General features: G+C 44.1%; 1 long non-coding RNA gene across 1 annotated transcript; it reads right to left on the bottom strand.

Moving 5' to 3' along the window:
* Positions 1-3050: 3050 nt before the first annotated feature.
* LOC132642434 (uncharacterized) lies at positions 3051-5393 on the bottom strand. Its single transcript, XR_009583158.1, has 3 exons — positions 5266-5393; positions 4305-4355; positions 3051-3092 (listed from the first exon to the last, which is right to left on the bottom strand). It is a non-coding gene; the product is annotated as an uncharacterized LOC132642434 (long non-coding RNA).
* Between the last annotated feature and the right edge of the window lie 832 nt (positions 5394-6225).

The raw sequence follows: 6225 nt of genomic DNA, 5'->3' as shown, positions 1-6225 counted from the left end.
TATCGGACGGATTCGCAATCGAAGGCAGACGTACTAAACTATGGCGGACGGATTCGTAGTCAAAGTCAGATGTATGGGAGGGTATCAGACAGATCCGAGTCAGACGTACAGAGAAGTATCAGATAGATTCGTAATCAGAGTCAGACATACAGAGTTACATCAGACAGATTCATATCCCGAGTCAATCGGACAGAGGTGTATCAGACAGAAACGTAATCGGATTCAGAAGTACAGAGGCGTAATGGACAGAGCCTTATCAGAATCAGAGGTGCAGAAGTGCAACAAACAGAGTTTTGATTAGGACCAGACCACTTCTATTAAGGCTCCAGTGATTTACGAAAATTTCCCCTTGTCGACCTCTCATTATTCACCTCGACAATTATATCACCGATTATCTCACCGAAACCTGTTCACTCATTCATAAACTTGTTCGCCAAGTTGTCATACAAATCGTCTTACGTGTCGCTTATCGACTCTTTCAAAGATTCTGCTTAATCACATCTCTTATCCTTCATCTTTTCTAATATCCACATTTATATATATCATACTTACACTTGTGAAAAATTTTGTATTACTTCCCAGGGGGTCACCCATCCCAGAATTGCTCTGGCCTTAGCACGCTTAACCTCGAAACTTTCATGCACTTGGATGCGTTAATGCTAATATAATTGCGTCGACTGCCCCGCACGACCTTTGTCACATAATTTAGGGTAGATCGGGATCTTAGTAAATTTTCGAAAAGTTCTCGTAGCGGGTCCCACCCCGGGCTAAACCATACAATTATCATGTTGTCTCTCTGAATCTTCAATATCTATCAAGTTGACAATTACCCTACTCTTACTAATACCCAGAAGAAGAAAATCACATAATATGATAAAGGATAGACCCATTCATACACATATCCCTCAAGAAAAGATCACTAACATACCTGGGTGTGCGCTTGAAGACGCTTCTGGGTCCTGCCGGCCGGTCAAAGCAAATACGCGGTTCGAAGGACCGTTGTAACCAGAAGCTGCACCTCGACCTCGGCCACGACTCGCTGGTGCTGGTGCTCCTCGCCCTGTGGGGTGTATGGCTGCCGAAGGAGAAAACGAGCCAGCAACTGACCCGGTAAGCTGGGATGAACCACCTGGACCACCCTTATACGGACACTCTCTCATCGTATGGCCTTGTTGGCCACAAGAAAAGCAGGCACCAGTGGCACGATAACACTCACCAGGGTGACGCCTCCTGCAATAAGGACACCGAGGTATGGATGGACCCATCTGACTGAAACTCCTATTTACTTGCGAACTCGAAGCCATGGAGTTCTGTCCCGAGAACTGTGGGGGCGTATTGTATGCTGGCTGGGACGAATACCTGTTACCCTGCCGCTGAGAAAACTCACTCTGAAATCCCCCTGAGTACCCGGCCGATCTGGCTCTCTTAGGCCGGCTCCCGTCATGGCCCCTATCAGGCCGACGTTCCCTACGCCGGTCCTCCATGCCCTGGGCGTATGCCTGCACCCGGGCAACATGCATCCCTAGCTGAGAAGCCATCGCCAAGCAACCATCGATCAAATAAGGGTTTAGCCCCATCACATACCGGTGCACCCTATCGGCCATCTCGGCTACTATAGCGGGTGCATACCTAGCCAACGAGTCGAACTCTAGGCTATACTCTCGAACACTTCTACCGTTCTGTTTCAGATGCAAGAATCGATCAACCCTGGCTCTCCGTAGCTCTAGAGGTAGAAAATGATCAAGAAAGGCCTTAGTAAACTCGGCCCATACTGTTGGGGCAGCATCGTCACCCCTGGATAGCTGCCAGGACTCATACCAGTTCGCCGCTACCTCATATAACCGATACGAGCCCAATTCAACGGACTCAGTCGGCGACGCCTTAATCAACTGTATCGTGCTCTCCATCTTTCTAATAAACTCCTGGGGGTCCTCTTCGGGTTTTGTCCCGGAGAATTCTGGAGGATTAGATGTCAAGAACTCACGAGCCCTGGAGCTTTCATACATGTCCGAACGACCACCCCCAAATCCATGCCTACGAACCTGCTCCGTCATCAGTATGGTCAATAACTGAACCGCATCTCGCATAGCCCTGTCCTCCACCCCTGGCTGTGGAGCTGGAGGCTCGGGCACTAGAACCTTGGGAGCTCGCGGTGGAGCCTCCCTCTGATCAGTAGCTGCTGCTACTGCAATCTCCTCTGATAAGGGCGGTGTAACAGAGCCGGCTGACAGAGGCTCATCCTCAAGCGCTAACCACGCACTGGCCCTGGTAACTCTCTGGGCCCGGCTGGTTTCTCCTACCTCCACCCCCGCTTTGCCCTTCTGGGCAGCTGTTGCCTTCTTCGGAGGCATTTCTGAAAACATAACAAATCGTCAGGAGGGGATCATCCCACTAATACAGTTCTATCGCACGATCTAAGATTCAAAGAGGGGTAACATCCTAGATGCCCTGTAGCCTCCTGTTTATAGATGTGGTGCACAACACACCGATAAACAAGACTCTACTAGACAAAGCCTGTAGACATACCGAGGACTAACCGCTCTGATACCACTTCTGTCACGACCCAACCCCGTAGGCCGTGACTAGTACCCGATCTGGGCACCCAAACACATCTATCCAACGCTATCTCAACTGTTATCAAACGCATTCAAGTATAAAGCAGAAGTCGTCAAGGCTATATTTCAAATTTAGATAATTTCTAGAAAATTTTTGGCAGAGTTTCCTTTGTTTTACATACTATCCAAAATAACCCTGCGCACAGAAAATACCAACAAAGGCCACACCGGCCAACAAAGCAATATATAAACATATGCGGACCGGCCGCCGCGGCGAATGGGGTCGCCCCAAACACAACATATACACCCATCCGTACAGAAAGACCCTAACCCACATACATGTCCACAGACCTCTAAACAGACCGACAGAGTCATATGACGGGACAGGGCCCCGCCGTACCCGGAGTTGCCATACATACAGAATATACAGAAGACAGAAGATATATACCAAAAGTACACGCTCCGGACCAAAGGAGCTCTTCAAAATAGCAGAGTCTGAGCCCTAGACTGGCGGCGTATCTTCAGGTGCGTCTGTACCTGCGGGCATGTAACGCAGCCCCCGAAGAACCGGGGGTCAGTACAAAAAATGTACCGAGTATGTAAAGCAGAAACATAACAAACATAATCATAGTCTGAACCGGAAACACAGAAATATAGCAAACAGAATCGTAATCCAACGAACAGACAGAGATATACCGGACAGAGTCGTAGTCCAGACAGACAGACGGAAGGATACCGGACAGAATCATAGTCCAGACGGACAGACAGAATCATAATCCATATGGACAGACAGAATCAGAATCCAATCAGACAGACAGAATCATAATAGGGCACAAGAACGTGGTCGCCACTCCTGCCTTTGGCGCCACAACATATCATATTTCAGAAGATTTCACATCTTCGAACATCTCTGTCACATAACACATCATATCATAACCACGGTAACCCCGGGGACAGATCACACGCCGGGAAACCGGTCACATCATACTTCGTAACATATACACGGTAACCGGGGACGACATATACCACATCACCCCGGAACCGGACACATCATACTTCGCAATTCATACATGGGACCCGGCCCCCGACAAGGGACTCGGCGGCCCATCCACACGATATAAACCGGCCCGGGATCCGGTGAAAGGAAGCATTGAGACATCCATGAACAGATTAATGAGAAACCACATACATACAGATCGTTATACCGACTCAATCAAACTGAAGTAGGCCAAATGGCGAGTCCAATCAGAGTATTCGGATAGCGTTCATAATGTGCGCCTATATCCTGCTTGGGAAGGCACGACAGATTATTACCAGAATCAGATTTTTTTTAGATGTCAAAGCCATTTTGTAAAATTTATATAAAAAGTAGTCATATCGTGATCAGAATAATAGTCCAGATGTTGCCTGTGAGAAACTGACAGAAATAGGGCAATTCAGGTCATATAAAAAGTGTCGGGGCCTTGTGGGCCCACCTCGGACCAACTTGAGGCGACATACGTAAATTACTGATAATAGACCTTAAGAGGTCATCCATAATCATTTGGGAGTATTCCGACTTCGTTTAGGAAGGTTTCATACAAAAACTCACTTTAGGGACAAATTATAAGAAAAGTGATTCAGTCTCGCTGAAGGAATTGGAGCGGGTTTCCATCTCGAATTCCGGGGAACGAAGTCGTATTTAAGGCTCGCGGCCGAGCCTATTATGTTCAGAACATGCCTAAGAAGGAAGGGGTAGGCTTTACATACCTCGATTGCGCCTTACGCTCGCTTGGCTTCGATTCCAATCTCGTCCAGAATCTACAAATGGTCATGTTTACCAATTGTCAAATTCAAGACTTAAGACTCCAAATTCATTACATATTTGACTACCCAAATTTCAGCAGCATTTCCTTTATACATATAACATCCCCAAAAGTTAAACACGGCCAAACAATCAACGCAACCCAACAACAATATCCATAATGACAACAAGTATTTCAAAACACATAATATGGCACAATTTGCCATCTTTCCGTCATAGTTTAACATCTTTCATTCCGACCTTACACTTCCAAACCAAACATATTATTTTCATATTCATCACTCATCAAGATCACTACAACATGATTCAAAGGCATATCCTATCGTTTTCACCAAATATACATAAAGTATGCACAATATACAAGTTTCCTACCAAAAGCATAATTCACCCACAACTTCCAATCTTTTAGCAAACGTGTTCATGATATATTTCTATCTTTCAACTTCATCAATGACAACCATAATTTGCCTCTTAATACTTTCATTTCCATTTTTACATAAGTGACAATAAATTTGCATAATTTCCTACAACAACTTAACAACCATTCTTCCATGATAACAAAAACCATTATTCTTTCATTCACTTCACAATAATACACTTAACATACTAACAAGATTTAATTCACCTTCCATCATCCACATCACACCACACGGCCACATGCTATATTTTCCAACTTCCCCTAATTCATTCAACTTTCACTTCCAATATAAATTCCATCATAATCACAACTAGGATACAATACAAAATTCAACACATCTCAACCAGACAATTATGCACACACACGGCCATACATATGCATACATACCAATACCATACAAACATCCATATTTCCATAGTTTCTACCCATTCCTACATTCCACAACATAAACAAAGCTTCATAACATGAAAAGAACATAAGATTCTTACCTTTTTACCAACAAATTCTCCTTGCTACCAAAGATAGTTTCTTGCCAAAATAATTGTACCAAGTTGTAGAGAATCTTGCACTTAGTAATAATCCCACAAGAAATGGATTTTTGAACCAAGGATTTAACTTCTAGCTTTTGAAATCAAGGAGGTTATGGAAATACTTATGAAATCGTACCATAGGAGTCATGCCTTTAAAAGAAAGGGACGAGCCTTAACATACCTTTCGGTCTCCTTAATCGTTCAATGTTTATCCTTCCAAGCTTGTAAATCTACATATGAACTATTCATACTATTATTAGGCTCAATGTCATATGCTCATTTTAAGCCTTCAATTTAATTCCGTTTAGAATCGGCCGAATTTCGGGCAGCACCTCCCCTGTTTATATGCCTAGCCTGAAATCACAATCCAACAACCAATAACAACAACAACAATACCAACATCAATAATATCATTTCCAACACCAATATATATCAGAAAATAGCCCACACACTATTTTTTCAACATCCATTACTAACCAACTTACTACACAATTATTTAACGACTTTGTCTCCGAGAATAAGCCTTAGATAATACCAAAAGAGAAAGATTCATACCTTTTTCCTTGTTAAGACAGAAATATCCTCAATATCCATGCTAAAATCCACCGCAAAACAATACTAGAGTCACAACCATGCGCTACCCGGACCTAAATCACTACTCCGCTGCTTGAAAATTGCTTTTTTTTGACTCCCTCACTCCCTCTCTTATAATTTTTGGAAATTTCTGGGCTGAAATCTGGTGAAAAGGGGGTTATTACCCTTTTTATAGGGGTCACATTTGGGTCGGGCCTCTGTAGCATTTTACTGTAGCATTACTGTAGCACGCGTTTCTGCTCTGTTACCTGAATTTGTAACGTCCATAATTCTTTACTCCGATGTCCTATCGATGAACGGTTTGTTGCGTTCGAAACTAGACTC

The sequence above is a fragment of the Lycium barbarum genome, chromosome 5, assembly GCF_019175385.1.
Source record: "Lycium barbarum isolate Lr01 chromosome 5, ASM1917538v2, whole genome shotgun sequence".
Classification (NCBI taxonomy): domain Eukaryota; kingdom Viridiplantae; phylum Streptophyta; class Magnoliopsida; order Solanales; family Solanaceae; genus Lycium; species Lycium barbarum.
Note: the sequence above shows the minus strand (reverse complement) of the source record. Positions and strands in the feature narration are given on the sequence as shown.